Raw genomic sequence first — 18,432 nt, 5'->3', positions numbered from 1 at the left:
CAGAGTACATCATGTGAAATTCTGGGCTGGATGAAGCACAAGCTCAATCAAGATTGCCAGGAGAAGTATCAATTACCTCAAATACAGAGATGACACCACCATTATAGCAGAAAGCAAACAGGAACTAAAGAGCCTCTTGATGAAAGTGAAAGAGGAGAGTGAAAAAGCTGGCTTAAAACTCAACTTTCAAAAAACTAAGATCATGGCATCTGGTCCCATCACTTCATGGCAAATAGATGGGGAAACACTGGAAACAGTGAAAGGCTTTATTTTTTTGGACTCCAAAAATCACTGCAGAAGGTGACTGCAGCCATGAAATTTAAAGATGCTTACTCCTTGGAAGAAAAGCTATGACCAACCTAGGCAGCATATTAAAAAGCAGAGGCATTACTCTGCTGACAAAAGTCCATATAGTCAAAGCTATGTTTTTTCTGGTAGTCACGTAAGAGTAGGACTATAAAGAAAGATGAGCATTGAAGAATTGATACTTTTGAACTGTGGTGTTGGCGAAGACTCTTTAGAGTCCCTTGGACTGCAAGGAGATCCAACAGTTCAGTTCAGTTCTGTCGCTCAGTCATGTCCAACTCTTTGTGACCCCATGAATCACAGCACGCCAGGCCTCCCTGTCCATCACCATCTCTCGGGGTTCACTCAGCCTCACGTCCATTGAGTCCGTGATTCCATCCAGCCATCTCATCCTCTGTCGTCCCCTTCTCCTCCTGCCACCAATCTCTCCCAGCATCAGAGTCTTTTCCAATGAGTCAACTCTTCACATGAGGTGGCCAAAGTACTGGAGATTCAGCTTTAGCATCATTCCTTCCAAAGAAATCGCAGGGCTGATCTCCTTCAGAATGGACTGGTTGGATCTCCTTGCAGTCCAAGGGACTCTCAAGGGTCTTCTCCAACACCACAGTTCAAATGCATCAATTCTTTGGCGCTCAGCCTTCTTCACAGTCCAACTCTCACATCCATACATGACCACAGGAAAAACCATAGCCTTGACTAGACGGACCTTAGTTGACAAAGTAATGTCTCTGCTTTTGGATATACTATCTAGGTGGGTCATAACTTTTCTTCCAAGGAGTAACCGTCTTTTAATTTCATGGCTGCAGTCACCATCTGCAGTGGTTTTGGAGCCCCCAAAAATAAAGTCTGACACTGTCTCTACTGTTTCCCCATCTATTTCCCATGAAGTGATGGGACTGGATGCCATGATCTTCGTTTTCTGAATGTTGAGCTTTAAGCCAACTTTTTCACTCTCCTCTTTCACCTTCATCAAGAGGCTTTTTCGCTCCTCTTCACTTTCTGCCATAAGGGTGGTGTCATCTGCATATCTGAGGTTATTGATATTCTCTTGGCAATCTTGATTCCAGCTTGTGATTCTTCCAGTCCAGCGTTTCTCATGATGTACTCTGCATAGAAGTTAAATAAACAGGGTGACAATATACAGCCTTGACGTACTCCTTTTCCTATTTGGAACCAGTCTGTTGTTCCATGCCCAGTTCTAACTGTTGCTTCCTGACCTGCATACAGATTTCTCAAGAGGCAGGTTAGGTGGTCTGGTATTCCCATCTCTTTCAGAATTTTCCACAGTTTATTGTGATCCACACCATCAAAGGCTTTGGCATAGTCAATAGAGCAGAAAGAGATGTTTCTCTGGAACTCTCTTGCTTTTTCCATGATCCAGCGGATGTTGGCAATTTGATCTCTGGTTCATCTGCCTTTTCTAAAGCCAGCTTGAACATCAGGGAGTTCATGGTTCACATATTGCTGAAGCCTGGCTTGGAGAATTTTGAGCATTACTTTACTAGCATGTGAGATGAGTGCAATTGTGCGGTAGTTTGAGCATTCTTTGACATTGCCTTTCTTTGGGATTGGAATGAAAACTGACCTTTTCCAGTCCTGTGGCCACTGCTGAGTTTTCCAAATTTGCTGGCATATTGAGTGCAGCCCTTTCACAGCATCATCTTTCAGGATTTCAAACAGCTCAACTGGAATTCCATCATCTCCACTAGCTTTGTTCGTAGTGATGCTTTCTAAGGCCCACTTGACTTCACATTCCAAGATGTCTGGCCCTAGATTAGTGATCACATCATCATGATTATCTGAGTCATGAAGATCTTTTTTGTACAGTTCTTCCGTGTATTCTTGCCACCTCTTCTTAATATCTTCTGCTTCTGTTAGGTCCAGACCATTTCTGTCCTTTATTGTGCCCATCTTTGCATGAAATGTTCCCTTGGTATCTTTAATTTTCTTGAAGAGATCTCTAGTCTTTCCCATTCTGTTGTTTTCCTCTACTTCTTTGCATTGATCGCTAAAGAACGCTTTCTTATCTCTTCTTGCTATTCTTTGGAACTCTGCATTTAGATGCTTATATCGACCCAATAAGTCCATCCTAAAGGAAATCAGCCCTGAATATTCACTGGAAGGACTGATGCTGAAGCTGAAACTCCGTTACTTTGGCCACCTGATGCAAAGAACTGACTCATTGGAAAAAACCTTAATACTGGGAAAGATTGAAGGCAGGAGGAGAAGGGAACGGCAGAGGATGAGATAGTTGGATGGCATCACTGACTTGATGGACATGAGTTTGAGCAAGCTACAGTAGGAGTTGATGATGGACAAGGAATCCTGGCGTTCTGCGATCCACAGGGTTGCAAAGAGTCAGACATGACTGAGCGACTGAACTGAACTGAACAGGAAAGAAGAGATTAACACATTCCTTCCATGGACTGGCCATTCCTGGAAATGGTTTTCAAGACTGATAGCCCTTTTTAACTTATTTCCTCACCACCTCTTCCTCTCTAGTCTGCCCTTTTACTTTTTTCCCAACTTCCCTTGTCTCTTTTCTATGAAAGAATGTGGCATCCAGAACCTGATAATATGGTTATTTTGAGACATTAGTCTGCCATCTTCTTGGTCTCCTTGCTTTCCCAATAAAGTCATATTCCTTGCCTTAACACGGTGTCTCTAGGATTTATTGACCTGTTGTGCAGCAAGCAAAGTGAGTTTGGAGTTGGTCAGGGTATCAACATTACTCCCAATTTACAGGTGAGAAAGCTAAGACCTGGAGAAGATGCCATGGCTTTCCTAAACTCTCACAGCTGAGTAATGGGAGGGCCTTGACCCCTACCAGCCCATATGGCACTGAAGCTGAATCCGGCTTCTATGCCCTGAGACCAAATTAATTCTCAGAGACTGAGTTTTGGTTGAAGCAGAAAAGAATAGCTTTATTGCTTTGCCAGGCAAAGGGAGGTATAGAAGCTAATGCTTTCAGAACCGTGTGTCCTAACCTAGAGGGTGTAGTGAGAGGTTTTATATCAATAGTAATGGTTCAAAGAGGGCATGCTCAGCTTGAGGACATTCTTCTGGTTGGTTGGTGGTGAGGTAAGTGGGAGGAAAGTGCCCACAGCTGGTCTTGTGGGCAGCATTCTGTTAATTTCTCCCACCTGGTGGGGGTTTCAGTATCTTCCAAACAACTCAAAGATATTCTTATGTGTATCCCTTGATGGGGAGTCAGAACCCTGCCCCAAGGCTGCACTATTATCTCTTTTGACTGCTCCTTATCTCTACATTCCTTCCTTTCCCTGATTAGCAACAGTTTGAACCTGTTCCTTCGAACTCATGGAAGATCATAGAGGCTCAATGATGCTTATTTCCTGTAATCAAGAAATGGGGGTCATAGAGTCCTGCTTGGTATCAGTACCTTTGGATGAACTCAGTCCTATAGACACACAGCTGGCAGCAGAACTCAATCTGCCAGTTATTTGGGGGTACAAGGGATACAAATGTACCCAGCAGCCCTAACTGGGCTGGAACCATGGTCTCTGAACTCCAAATTCCTAGTTCCTTCCACCCCTAGAACAGTCCAGAAGAAAATGGGGCAGTGGGAAGGGTGGGGAACACCATGGTAATCATGAAAGTCAACATGGTTCGAGAAGTTTGATTCTCTATCCTCTGGTCCTAGGGTGCCTGGTTCTGCTTTGGGTAAGGGGTTGTTAGGTACAGACTGATAACTGCCTTGGGCAGAACCTGAAACCATTTTCCTCCGTTTGGGATTTGAATCCATGTGGCTGTATTGAAAGCTAGCCAAAACCCACAGTCTTCCAACTGAGATCATAGACCTGGTTTTAGGACCTAACCTCAGGTTCTTGATGTCTCATTGGGGAAAGAATTCAGTGAAAGACAAAGTGATAGGTAAGAAGTGGATTTATTTAGAGAGAAGTGCACTCTGCTGACAGAGCTGGGCCCTCTCAGAGGGCAAGTGCAGCCTTGGAAGCACACTCCACATACAAGAGTGTGGGCCATTACAGAGAGCAAATGAGGCCTCAGCAGGTGGTGTGGCTAGTTTTTATGGGCCAGGTAATTTCATAGGCTAATGAGTGAGAAGCTTATTCCAACTATTTTGGGGAAGGGGTTGTTGACTAAAAAAGATGTACAGCTTGAGAGTTGTGAGTTAAGTTTTATTTGGGGCAAAATGAGGACTGCAGCCAGGGAGGCAGCATCTCAGATGGCTCTGAGAGATTGCCCCAAAGCGGCAGTGGGGGAAAGTCAGTATATAAGGTTTTGGTGGAGGGGGAGTTCAGTACCATGAAGCACTCAGTTTACAAAAGGTTTTTTGTTAGTCATGAGGGTCTGATGTCACCATGAAGGGATTTAGTGCTTCTCTAGATATGAGGAGATGCAAGGGTTGAGATCATAAAATCGGTTCCTAAAAACATCCAACTATCTGAAGACCTGTCCCACCAGATTCCCTGGAGTACAGAGCGTCTGACTCCACACTGAATTCCCTCAGGGGGTGTTGAAGGTCAACAGCTATGGCAGCATGGGGCTCAGTCTCCACAAAGGCAGGTGGCAAAGGCCTTCTTGTTCAGTCACTGGCAGTGCTCTTGGTAAGTGCCAATTTGTAGCTGACAGGGTGGAGATTTCCAGGAACTGGGCCCAATTCCCACCCCCCCAATTTTTGGTCTTTGATGGTCAGCTTTGGAACTGTCCCGGTGCCTCTCAGTGTGTCTTTTAGCTTGCTGATGTGTTACAATGAGCGTATACTCAGGATCAAGGTCTAGTGGAAGTTGACTTGTCTGCTATCTCAGACCCATTTGATTCTAATCAGTTTATGTTTTGTCCTTGAGCTATGTTCATCTTTTCAAAGGCTGTGCCCTGCCCTCTTCCCTCCTGTTTCAGAACCATTTGCCCTATGTCCATGCTGACTGCCTGGACAGTGTTCAGAGCTTGGTGGAGACTTCTTTATGCTGTATACCAAAAGAAACAAATTCTAAAACACTCCTATCTCTTGTGTTACTAGCCACAGACAGTCCCAGAAGATGGCTGCCCATGAAATGTGGCTCTCAGTATGAAACAGGGGCAGTATGAAAAGGGGGCAGGGCACAACTTTAAAAGAATGACGTAGCCAGAGGACAGGACAAAACTGGTTAGAACCAACTAGGTCCAAGAAAGCAGAAGATGTGACTTCCAGTGGACCTTGACCCTCATTATTTGCTCATTATAATGTATTAGCATCTAAATAACACACCCACCAGAGTTATGACAGTTCAAAAGGCCAAAAATGTAGGTGGTGGCCCAATTCCTGGAAATCCCTCCTTCCCCAGAATAGTTGGAATAATCCTCCCACCCATTAGCCTATTCAATTAAGGCTTCCCTGGTGACTCAGATGGTAAAGAATCTGCCTGCAATGCACAGACACCTGGGTTCAGTCCCTGGGTCAGGCAGATCCCCTGGAGAAGGGAATGGCCCTCACTCCAGTATTCTTGCCTGGAAAATTCCATGGACAGAGGAGCCTGTACTCCATCCATAAAAACTAACTACTCCATTTCTCAAGGCCTCTCACCTTCTGAGATGGTCTAAACTCTGTCTGTGGAGTGTGTTTCTCTCTAAATGAATCCATTTCTTACCTGTCACTTTGTCTCTCACTGAATTCTTTCTGCAACAAGACAGCAAGAACATGAGCTTTACTAAGGCCTGAGACTAGGTATGTGATCTCAGTTAAAAGTCCATGGGTTCAAGTCCCAATCTGAGTTGCATGGTTTCAAGCAGGGCACTGTCCTGAGGAACAGGTTTCCTATCCCACCCACTCTTCCTTTCTAGAGCTGGACAGGGGTGAGGGCAGGACTCCAGTGAGAAGGACAGTCTCTTCTCCCGACTGTGTGAAGTTCACTGACCCCATCCCTGCTGCTGGATTCCAGATCAAATGGGCTGGGCACATTGGGGAGAGGAAAGAACAAAGATACAGCCAAGGAGCTGTCCCAGGTGAGCAAGTCTCAGCTCTTGAGGCCAGGAAATTAATCTTGTAGTTCATCTTTCTGTTCATCTGTGTGTTCATCTGTCTCTCATCCATCCTACACCAAGCACCCACTTTGGGTAGAGAAAGTGTGTGCAGACACTGGGGGAGAGGCTGAATCTATAGGGTAGTTCTTCCTTTGGTGGACTTACCACAGCCCCTAGTCCAACGCCTAGTCCTCAGAGCTCAGAATCTGTATCTGGTCAGTGTCTTCAAGCCCACAGGACTCAGGGAAGCTGACCCACACCTCCAAAGCCACAGAAGTGGGAGGCAGAATCATACATCCACTGATGAGTCACTGGTGAGAATTATAACTGCCTGGCAGAGGTTTATGTGGCCTGAACCAGAGCCTTTCCTTCTGTTGGCCAGTCATGTGGCAGGCCTGGTTATCAGAAGGGGTCACAGTGGGCACACAGCGATGACTTGTGCATTGGGTCGTCAATGGTGGTCTGAGTCAGCCACCATTCCCAATGTAGCCCCACCTTCCTCCAGAACCTCTCAAGTCAAACATTTCTTTCTTTCATTTTTTTTGTGTGTGTGATAACTTTTTATTTCCAAAAAGTTTATTGAAGTATAGTTGGTTTACAATATTGTGTTAATTTTTGCCATACAGCAAAGTCATTCAGTTATACATGCATTCTTTTCCTATTCTTTTCCATTAAGATTTATCACAGGATATTGAATATAGTTCCCTGTGCTATATTGTGCCTTCTTGTTGATCTAGCCTACATATAATAGTTTGCTTCTGCTAATCCCAAATTCCCCACCCTACTCCCCCTTTTTCTTGAGGGCTTCCCTGATGGCTCAGTTGGTACAGAATCCACCTGCAATGCGAGAAACCTGGGTTCAATCCTTGGGTTGGGAAGAACCCCTGGATAAGGGAAAGGCTACCCACTCCAGTAGCAACCACAGATCTGTTCTCTATATCGGTGGGCCTGTTTCTATTTCATAAATAAGTTTATTTGTGTCATTTCTTAGATTCCATATATAAGTGATATCGTATGTTGTCTTTCTCTTTTTGACTTAGTTACCATTTCTATTTTTAATCAGCTGAAATGGAGCCACCATTTCCTTTGGGCACTGCTCAGGAGAGGCTGGTCTGTCTGTTGGTGACTCCCTTTTCCTATGCTTTCAGAGCCGGCCACCCTGCTGTGACAAAGACAGTCTGTCTTTAGACATGTTATTAGTACTCAGGGTTGGACTTGTGGACTGAGGGTCCGTCTCCCTAGGGTGACAATGCATGGTTCTGCTTTACTCTGAGCTCATTTCATAGTTTGTCTCCAAAAGCGGCCATGCTCCTTGCTTTCACCCACAGCGCACCACGCCCCCTCCATATCGCACCGTGCTGGTGCCCCTCCCCACCCTTGGCTTCTCAAACAAAGAGCCATTCTTGCCTTCCTGCAGTTGGGAGGAATGGAGCTCACAGACAGGGTCTCTCTCTGCACCGTCCCTGCTCCCAGCAGGCATACTGCTTGCAGAGATGCAGGTGGCCAGTGGAAGCTGTGATGGGCCTAGCGGGGAGACTCCTGCCACACCACTGGGACATTGGTGGGGCTGCAGCTGTGGCATCCTGGGGTGTGGGGCCTTTGGCGTGCCTTCCCTTTAGGAGCTCTGCAGCCCTCCCTGGCGTACCCCAGGGTACAGACTGCTCTCCTTAGGCCGCGTGAAATCCCAAGATCACATGGTGTCTCTGCTTTTGTGCCCTAACTCCATCTTACACTCAGCCTGGAAGTCTTCAGCACTGAAAATGGGGTTACTTGTTTGTAATTTAGTAGGATATTTTTGATGAGTTTGGTCTTAAAGAATGGGTTTTTTTTTAATGCGGCAATTTCTAACAAAACAACATGGTTAGGCCCTTTTTAGTGTTTACAAAGTCTCCACAGAAAGTAGACCTTCCATCTACCTCTCACCAGTAGGACCTGTGGCAAATAATTTATCCCACCCGAGCCTCAGTTCCTTTGTTTGTAAAATAGAGAATGGGAAATACCAGAACCAACCCACAGAGTGGTTTTAAAGGTTACATGAGATAATATGGCTACAGGGCTCAGAATAGGACAAGTGCTTGAGAAATGTCAGCTCTTCTTAGTCTGATTACATGGCCTCTCCTCTGAGCTGAGTTTTTAAGGAGCATCTCTCTTTGCCTTGTCTTTCTGTCCTTCTGACTGTCTCTTTTATTCTCTCCTCTTCTTAACCCTGGCGATGGGAGCACAGCTCTCCCTTCCTTCTGGAAAGGAAGTGTCTGCAAAGGGCTCTGGGAATCACACAGTTTGTGGGGCACTGGTTTGGCTTGGTGGTGATGCCCCGGCCCAGAGAAGACCCCACCGTATTCTTTTAATTAACTGACATCTCTGCCTCCTGATGAGTTCTTATCAAGAGAACTGCTCTCAATTATTTGTAGCTATTTTCCTTTCCAAGGAGTCTCTAATTCCCAGAATGCTGTCCTAGTTGTATCGTGGTTGCTGAAGAGTGATGATGGCAGGGCTGGGTGCATATGTGCATGTGTGTGCACGCGGGTGCATGCATGTGTGTGGACACATGTTTGATGACTAGGGTCCCAGGACTGGGAGTGGCAAACTTTCACTGACTCCTAAGCTGGGCAAAGGGCAGCGGCAAGTCCTTCCTGCACCGTCACTCCCGCCTTGGCTGCGCTGGGTCTGAAGCAGTGCCTGAGAGACCTGCTGCCCTCCCAAACCAACCCCCTGACCTGAAACAGGCTGGGGAACAAGCCCGGGAGAGAGGTCACCAGGTATGGCTGGCAGGGAGCCACATGGACTTGAAGAGGAAGTCTTGTTTTCAGCTACCCTGGGAGGGGCAGGTGCCTGGAGGAGACGGTGAGGACCCGCTGTCCAGAAGGAGCCCAGTGTCCCACTGATTTACAAGCAGCAATTTCCTCTCCTGTTTCTGGCTTTTACACGGTCCTCACAGGGCCACCCCCTGGGGCCTCATCTGCAGCAATGTCTGGGAAACATGTACTTATGAAGTACCTGTATTTTTATACTGAATATGTAGCTTCTGAAACAAAATAGATCATGTTATGTTTCACCTAAAGTCACCTCATGTCCTGCCAATGGTAGCTGCCAGTCTTTGAAAAGCCTTGGCTTGAGTTTTGGGTGAAGGAGAAAGGGCAGAGTGCAGGCCACGTGCACAAGCTAACACTCCTCTTGCCGGGCTGGGAACCGGCTGAGGACAGAGGCTGTGTCTAGCTCTGTGTCCAGCACACAGTAGGTGCTCAGGGTGGCATGGTGCAGGGAGAGGAAGGAACACAGCTTCTCATGCAGATCAGAGTTCAAAACTGCCTGTGTTTCTACTGTCTGTGCAATTCAGGGGAAGCGAATTTGTCTTGGTTTTCCAGTTTGCACAGTGGGGATTACATCTGTCTTAGAGTGTCAGGGAAGCTAACCGGGATGGCACACCCGGTGCCTAGCATAGGGTGAACTCTTAATAGATGCCAGTGTCCTTTCTTTTTCTCTCCTGATACTCGATGAACCAATTTATACCACACTGCTAGTGAGGAAATAGGTCTCCTCCATTCTTGAGGGAATCAGCACTTAACCTCAAGGATGAATCTCCAGGAATGAGACCCCAGGTGGTGCAGACAGCTGAGGGCACTCAGGCTGCAATCCTGAGCAGCAATCCCCTTCTGGGGACGGGAGTCTCCATTCTCAGATTGGGGCCATCACCTGCTGCCTGAAGGACATGTTAAAATGAGCAGCGCCTGCCTCTGGGATTGCAGTCTCAGTTCCTCCAGGGACTGGGCAGGGAGTGAAATTGAGCACAGAACTGAACTGAGACAATAGAGAGGGGTGGTGTTTGTGGCACACTGGAGAGGAGGTGCATGGCACTAATGTTCCCATGGAAGCAACAACCCTCTACTGGCTAAACAAACAGATCTGACCAGGCCATGGGGCCTCTGGTCGGCAAACCTCTAAAGGGCTGTTCCACCAGGGAAAATATTCACACTATTTAACCACCGGCATCCTGGTTATGAGACTCCAGTAGCTCCCCATTTCAAGTCTCCCCACCCTCTAAAACTCTGGGGAGAGAGAGGAATGGACTTCCCCTGGGCCCCAGAGCTTGACACTGCGGCTTCCTGTCAGTCATCTTACACCTGGTCTGTGTGGGATCCTTGGCGTGTGCGGGTTGCTTGCTCTGAACTCTGAGGGGCCCCTTCTAATCTAAGGAGGACTGGCCTGACCACAAGTCAGTCTGCAGGTGGCAGGTTCCAGCTCAGGCTCCTGGAGCTCAGCCTTGGGGGTCTGAAGCCTTTTTTCTGTTCCTGCCGTTTGAGCTCAGGCCTGCCAGTCACTGAAGGGAGGGCGAGCTGGGTAGGGGTGGCAGAAGCAGGCTGATGCGTGACCTTCTCTGAAAGTTGGCTTAATCTGGGCCAGAAGTATTGCATTTGTGTGTTCCATGAGAGGAGAGGTCAGGGGTGTTACCTGAGTCACGCAGAACGGTGAGGACAGACTCAGGGTGGGAACACGGCTGCCTTCCCTGACGCCTGCTCTGCTGCTCCCTGCTGGGAGCTCGGGTGTGGCTGGGCACATCAGCGTCTGTAAATACTGAGGGAGGACAGGGAGCTGTAAAAACAGGAGAGGGGACGGTGAGCACTGGCAGCTTGGTGAGACCCCTGCTTCAAGATTCAGAGTGCACGGTGGTCAGGTATTAATAATATGTGTTTCACAAAGTCCACATCACCACCTATGATGAATTATAGCCCAACGGGTTGACTACTGGAAGTCAGCGGGTAGAGTACCCCCACGGAAGCAGTCAGACAGCTCAGAGGACAGGGTCTGCAGGCCACGCGGTCTGGTCTCTCCACCAGGTTTACTCACATAAAAAGACTACTTCGAAAAAAAAAAAAAAAAGACAAACAGCACTAGATGGAAAGAGACCTAAGGACCATTACCCCAGATGCAGTTTGTGGTCCAGGATTGGATACTGGTTGGATGAAGCAGCTGATCAGTTTGTTTGGCTGTTACACAACATGAAATTTATTAAAATGAAAAGGAGACTGCTGGCTGAACAAAGGAGGTTGGGAAGCTCTGTAGCAGGCAAATCCAAATTGAAGGACATTCTACAACACAACTGACTGGGCCATTCAAAGTGTTAACATCCTAAAGGACAAAAAAAAGTGGAGGAAGTGTTACAGTGAAGGACATAAGAGATGTGACAACTTAGTGCAACAAGTGACCTTTGATTGGATCCAGACTTTAAAGGGAATCACAGGTCCATCTCTAGGAGATCAAGAGGTGTGCCACCCAACCACAGAGAGTGGCCAGCAGTTGGCACCTTGGAGCTGCTCCGTCGAGAGAGCTTCCTCCCCCCAGGCCAGGCCCTTCCCAGGGCAGCCCTGTGGAGTGACTGGCTCCATACAGGACACCCTGACGGGCAGTTCTCCTTCCAGAGTTTCCCCGTAGAGTAGAATGAGGCTTTGCCAGGACTGTGAAGTTCAACTTCTTCCTCTGCCTGACACTGCTCTTCCGCCTGCTCCCTTTCACAGGTGTAAGATGCCTGATAAGCATCTTGTGCCCCAAACTCCATCTTGACATGTATGGTTTCTGAAGAACTCAACCTGTGACTAACTATAAAGGTCAGTATTGGGTGATTAGGGAACTATGGGCTATATATTAGTTAACAGTATTATATTAGTGTTAAATTTTTTGAGTGTGGTAATTGCATGGCAGCGGTGTAGGTGACTATCTTGTTCTTAGGAGAAATGCTAAGGTATTTAGTGGGGAAGGGTTGTGCTGTTATGTGCAACTTACTCCATATGGTTAACATGTATTTCTGTGTCTGCATTGCTATATTTATCTGTATAGATCTCACTAGGTGTCTGTATATAGAGGCATACATATCTACATCTGGATATCGATATGGGAGATGGAGACAAAACAAATGTAGCAAAATGGTGCCAACTTATGGCTCTAGATGAAATTCTTACAGATGCTTGTTATACTAGTTCTTACCATAGGTTTGAAAGTTTTTCAAAATAAAAGTTGAGAAAAAAAGTCAATGTGAAATATGACTTCATTTTGGTAAAAACAATTCATGTACAAATCTGCTGTTGTTGTTCAGTTGCTTAGTCCTGTCAGACTCTTTGCGACCCCAGGGACTGGAGCATGCCAGGCTTCCCTGTCCTTCACCATCTCCCGGAGCCTACTCAAACTCGTGTCCATTGAATGGGTGATGCCATCTAATGATCTTGTCCTGTCATCCCCTTCTCCTCCCACCTTCAATCTTTCCCAGCGTCAGGGTCTTTTCTAATTAGTCAACTCTTCACATCAGGTGGTCAAAGGATTGGAGCTTCAGCTTTAGCATCAGTTCTTCCAATGAATATTCAGGACTGATCTCCTTTAGGATTGACTGGTTTGATCTCCTTGCAGTCCAAGGGACTCTCAAGAGTCTTCTCCAACACCACAGTTCAAAAGCATCAATCCTTCGGTGCTCAGGCTTCTTTATGGTTCAACTCTCACATCCATACATGACTGCTGGAAAAACCATAGTTCTGACTAGACCTTTGTCGGCAAAGTAATGTTTCTGCTTTTTAATATGCTGTCTAGGTTTGTTGCAGTTTTTCTGTACATGGAAAAGAATCTGGAAGGCTACACACTAAGGAGCTAGAGTGGTAGTCTCAGAGTGGTTGGACATGTGTAGTTTTCATTTTTGCTTGTCAACATTTTTCATTTGCTAAAACTCACATGTTTTGCTTATGTAATGAATGATCATTAAGATGATTCATGAAGGCCTATGGTAGAGATAAAGGTGAGCCTCCCTCTGGTCCAAGAGGGCAGTGCCTTGGAGAAGGGGGCCAACTCTTCCTTACCCCACCCCCAATGAGTGAGATTAAAATCTCAATATTGTCCCTTCCTCCACTGGCTGTTTCAGCCTCAGAGTGAAATGATATTGGCTTAAAAAAATGCGATCATTTGATGGGAGATGACCACTGGGCACCAGATGGGGCTGACCTGCTGGTGGATGTCCTGGGCTGGCTGTTGGTTCAGGGCACCCAGAGTCTGTTTATGGTCACAGGCCACATGACATTTTCCCTTTCCAGTGCTGTGCTGGCATGGGGGGAAGCGTGTGACTATTATTTTGAGTTACATCTAACACTGAATTTTCCGCCCCTCTTCAGTGTCATTGTGTAACTATCAGTTCTGAAATCTTTGTAACCTTTTTTTTTAAAGCTTTTTCCATTTGGTCACTTTGCTTTCAGTCTGAACCAGTTTTCTCAGCAAGACATGTTTAAAGGGAAGATTACATTTAATGTTCCCTGTGGAAGACTAAGGACTTCCTCAGAACTCCCCTCTTTGTGGCCCAAGGCCCACCTGGTGGGCTCAGGTGAGCTGGCACCACCCTAAGGGAAGGACTCGGGGAGGGCCTAGGGTTGGGTCTCTCTACCAGGAAGTCAGGAGGAGGCAGGATCAGTATCTGCATAAGGGGAAAGGTCTGAGGGAGGAGAGGTGGAAACAGGAAACAAACTGGCTAATGGAGGTTAAAACCAGGCCAGAGGAAGGGGTGGAGGTGGACGTCTAAATTGAGTTCCAGTGCTGGGGCGGCCTCTCAAGCTCGGGTTCCACCCTCTCAGTCTGGGCATCTCACCTCTTTTTTTGGCCCAGGGCTGCTTGGACACTGGCTGGCTCAGGTGAGGAGAAATTTCTGTTTTTGTGGCCCAGCCCTGGGAGCAATCACCAATCAATCGGCAAACTTTTCCCACCCGCTTCTGGTTTGCTAGGTGCTGGGATGAAGCTTTCTTCAAGACTCAGCTGAACTTCTCTAACAACTTTGAGGCACCACCCCAGGAAGCATCTCTTCTGCCAGGCCCACAGTCGTATCTCCAGCTGTCTTGGGACATCCTGAGTGAAAGCTTAGGCGCCTTTAAGGAGGAGGTGAACATGTTCGCTCATGCTTTCCATTAAGCCTTGTGCAACAATATATTTTGTCCAAGAACTGGCCTTTCTTTAGGTCCCAGAACTAATAATCACACAGCACAATGTCTTACTCATGGAAATGCTTTTCTTGAGCTCTATGTTAATGATTATAATTGTAACAAATCTTGACTGGGAACCTGTTTCTCAAGCCTTAGATCCATGATTACATAGCAACAGTATATCTAGCTGAGGGACGTTGCCCAGAACCGTTCTCCCTGGCTAATCTTGTGCCAAAGTTATCTCAGGACATATGCCTTGGGAAAGGGTCTGCTGGAACTCTTACAACCTTGAGGTATTCTTTTTATCTATTCTCAGCAGCCAGTTGAAAAGTAGGTAAGGCCCCGCTTAAACTAGTGAGGCAGGTACTCTCCTGTCCCCTTCTGATATCTATGTCAGAAACTTTTTCTCTCACTTTGACTTTAAATAAAAATCTACACAAAGCTCTGAGTGACTGAAACTGTCTTTGGTTCTGGAGTTACATCTTCTTCAGCGACTACGAATCCGGCAGCACTGTTCACCGTAAGCTGTCACTAACTGCCACTCCTGAATGTGGCTGTTTCACTTTCAAGGGAACATCATGAGAACACATGAGGTGCTGTGGGATCCTGGGCACTGGGTTGGGCCTCGGTAGAAGGGTGTTCGGGCTTCCCACATGGCGCTAGTGGTAAAGAACCTGCCTGCCAATGCAGGAGATTTAAGAGATGTGCGTTCAGTCCCTGGTAGGGAAGATCCCCTGGAGGAGGGCATGGTAACCCACTCGCATTCTTGCCTGGAGAATCCCACGGACAGGGGAGCCTGACGAGCTACAGTCCATAGGGTCTCAAAGAGTCAGACAAGACTGAAGCGACTGCACGTGCAGCAGAGCTCAGCACAGATCTTGGCACTCAGTGGGACTCACTAAGTGATTAGTAATTTGTCAGAGCAAAATTATATTATTCAAACAGAGTTGTATCTATTAGGGTTCTTTGGTTACAAACAAAAGAGACTGCCTTTGGTGAACTTAAGCAAACACTTAACTGAGGGAAAAGTGGAAGAAGCAATCTTTGGGTCAGATGGGAACTAGCACAGCTCTGGGACTGTGACATCAGAAACAGTGACTGTCCCCATGAGCAAGCATGTGCTTCATCTGTCCTCAGTCCTTCTAACAATCTGCTCAGGAGGGACAGGCCCTGTTGACACTGTGTGCAGTGGGCAAGGGGTAGTTCCCCAGAGGAAAGGGTGCAGATGGAGGCAGGGCAGTGTCCATGACGCTCACACTCTCTGCCTCAGCTTGGTTGAGTGGGAGCCTCTCCTGCACCAGCCGGGCTGTCTCACCTGGTCTCTGTCAGCCTTCCTTCACCCCAGGTGGTTGTCCTTGTCCCAGGACTTGGACTCTGTGCCTGGAACTTTTTGGCTTCCTGGGCCATCTGTTCTGTTCCTTTCTGTTTTGGATTCTGCATCCATGGATCCAGTCTTCTCACCTAACTTAATTCCAGAAACTGGTCCCCTTGCTTGCCTGTGAAGTGTTAGTTTCTCAGCTGTACTTGACTCTTAGCAACCCCATGGACTGTAGCCCACCAGGCTTTTCAGTCCACGGGATTCTCCAGGCAAGAATACTGGAGTAAGTTGCCCTTTCCTTCACCAGGGACTCTTCCCGACCCAGGGATCAAACCTGAGTCTCCTGCATTGCAGGCAGATTCTTTACCATCTGAGCCACCAGGGAAGCCTGGGAGTGAGGTCAGACAAGGATCCCAGGAAATCTGAGCTGTCAGCAGCCACAGATATGATCTAGTACTGAGGCCCAGAGCTGGGGAAAGAAAGTTTGTCAGGGGTTGGAAGTGAGTTCAGAGCAGATTCACAGCCATAGCCCAAGTGCCACTGTGTTCTGCACAAGGTGCTTTTAATTATAGAAGTAATATACATTCATGAAAAGAAATCGAGAAAATATAGGAAAGTAAAAAGCACTCACTCCAATAACCCACCCATTTGTTGCTTAACTTCCAGTCTCTTTGACATCTAGTTCACCTGAGAGGCAAAGTGGAAAACTGATTGAGAGAATGGGCTCTGGAACTCCTTATACAGTCAGGTAGGAGCTGTGTGACCTTTGAATGTTGATTAACCTCTTTAAGCTTCAGTTATATCACCTGTGAAATAGAGACGTGAAGACAAGGCAGAATAAAGTTTGTAATAGAGTAAGTACTTAATAAATCTTAGTAAGTGCTCAATAAATATTAAAGTTTGCCCTGATCTTATGCCTTTTCCAGCTTCTCTCTCAACCCTTTCCCTGAATTTCCTTAGGCAACTTCTCATCTCAATTCTGGGCTTCTGGGTTAACGTCCATTTGTCTTGGGAATAATTTTTTTTACAAATCACATGCCCTAAGTAGGAAATGAAGCATCCAGGACATTATTTACTGCCATTTGTGTGGGAAGTGTGGGGAAGATAAAAGACAAAAAGCACCTAAGAGCAGATAGAGCATCATGCTGTACCGCAGCCACTCAGCATGTCTGCTCTCCTCTCCCAGTAAAGGCACCCACACATCCTTTTCCTTTAGGAAAGTCTTCTCCTACTCCAGGTGAGGGTGTCCATGCACACCACGAGGGAGGCAAGTGACCAAGACCTAGCCCATTAGAATATGCTGACCCACTGGCTTCAGGAAGTGGTACAATAACCAGCCCATGAGATTTCTTCCTGGGACATTTTTACCTTTGAAACAAAGGTGCTGAGAGAATGTGAGCATGTACTTGCCATATGCAGGAAGCCTGCTTACAGGAAGTGAGAATGAGATGAACACTGGGAAGCAGATGTGTGTAGAGATGAAAGTGTCAGGTCCCAGGTTGCTGCCTCTGAAGCCCGGGTTCCTGCAGAACTTCTGTATTATGCAAGTTTTCCTACATTCTTCCCATCTATGTGAGGCATATAAATTTCCATTTTTTACTTAACTGGTTTATATCAGGCTGTGTTATATCCAAGTCAGAGTCCTGACTAATACAATTGCTTTCTTTGTAAAGGTGTGAAGGTGGTTGTGTGACCAGTTGTAAAACTTTGTCCATTCTGTTGGTTGAGAAGGAACAGTCTCCCCAGTGGGGTAGCACTCCCAACATAATGACCAAGATCAAAGAAACCCCAGCTTTGAGGGGCTAGGGCTCATTGTTTTCCTGTTCAAAGCTCTCGGGAGATACACTCTGTCTTACTGACTGCTGATGTGATCTGCAGCTCACGCCATCAAGCAGGATTTGAGTCTCTCCAGTCTTTGCAGTTATTTGAAGAAACGAACCCTTTCATCTCCTCTGGCCTCCTTGGCACTTGCTCTATTCCCTTTCATCTCCAGCTCAGCACTATGAAAAGGTGTGATGGCGTGAGATCCTAGATTCTGGATGTGTATGAAAGTATACAAGCATATTCTGAGCAATCAGAACTACTAATGTGGCACCCACATTCTACTCCCTTTATCATCACAGAATTTTTTTAAAAACATGCCTGGGTGAGTGAGACCTTCCAAGGAGGCTTGTGCAGTCCTTCCTGCCTGGAGGAGGTACAAGAAGAGGGCTGCTCACAGTTACTCAGACACACAGCAGGCTCCTAGTTCATTGCCAGCTTCAGGAATCCCTCTGTGATCCAAGTCTTCCTATTGTTTGGGAAGTCTGCCCACCTTCTGATCAGGTTGTCCTTCTTTTCCTCCTTCCGAAAACTGCCCAGAGCACTACAGAAAGCCTTCTGGCTTAATTCCTTTCGGTGCTGATAAATCTGGGATTTGTTATTTCTTATATGTTCCCTTTTATTTGAGTTCTTACTACAGTACTAATAGAAAGAACAGTGTGTCCTGTGAACATCACAGAAAAAACAAGCAGTAAGGGGCTCAAGGGCAGTTTAATAGATTCTGGGGTATGTCTAGTATTTCAGCATCAAGTTGAGCAAACAGAACTGCAAAGAATATACTTGTGGTGTGAACTTTCTAGGACAGAAAGGCTGAGAGAGGGGTGACCAATTTAAGGTTTTTAGTTTCACAAAATTTGTAAGAGGAAATAAAAGATTTTTTCCTACCCTCTATTTCATTTGCCTTTGCTCTAATCTTTATTATTAATTTCTCTCTGCCACCGTTGGGTTTAGTTTGTTCTTCTTTTTCTAGCTTCTTGAGGTGGAACGTTAGGCAGCTCATCTGAGACCCTTTTCAATGTAAGCTGTTATGGCTACAAACTTCCCTCTTAGCACTGCTTCTGTTGAGTC

General features: G+C 46.5%; 1 protein-coding gene across 1 annotated transcript in view; it reads left to right on the top strand.

Moving 5' to 3' along the window:
- LOC108637964 overlaps positions 1-14,657 on the top strand; it is a 77,541-nt gene extending 62,884 nt beyond the window's left edge. Inside the window, exons 1-4 of the transcript XR_001919442.1 lie at positions 8,930-9,044; positions 11,799-11,888; positions 13,512-13,636; positions 14,031-14,657. The gene's annotated coding sequence lies outside the window, so the exon portion shown is untranslated. Of the gene's footprint in view, positions 9,045-11,798; positions 11,889-13,511; positions 13,637-14,030 lie in introns of the transcript that reaches the window.

Source organism: Capra hircus, chromosome 18, assembly GCF_001704415.2.
Source record: "Capra hircus breed San Clemente chromosome 18, ASM170441v1, whole genome shotgun sequence".
NCBI classification, from domain to species: domain Eukaryota; kingdom Metazoa; phylum Chordata; class Mammalia; order Artiodactyla; family Bovidae; genus Capra; species Capra hircus.
Note: the sequence above shows the minus strand (reverse complement) of the source record. Positions and strands in the feature narration are given on the sequence as shown.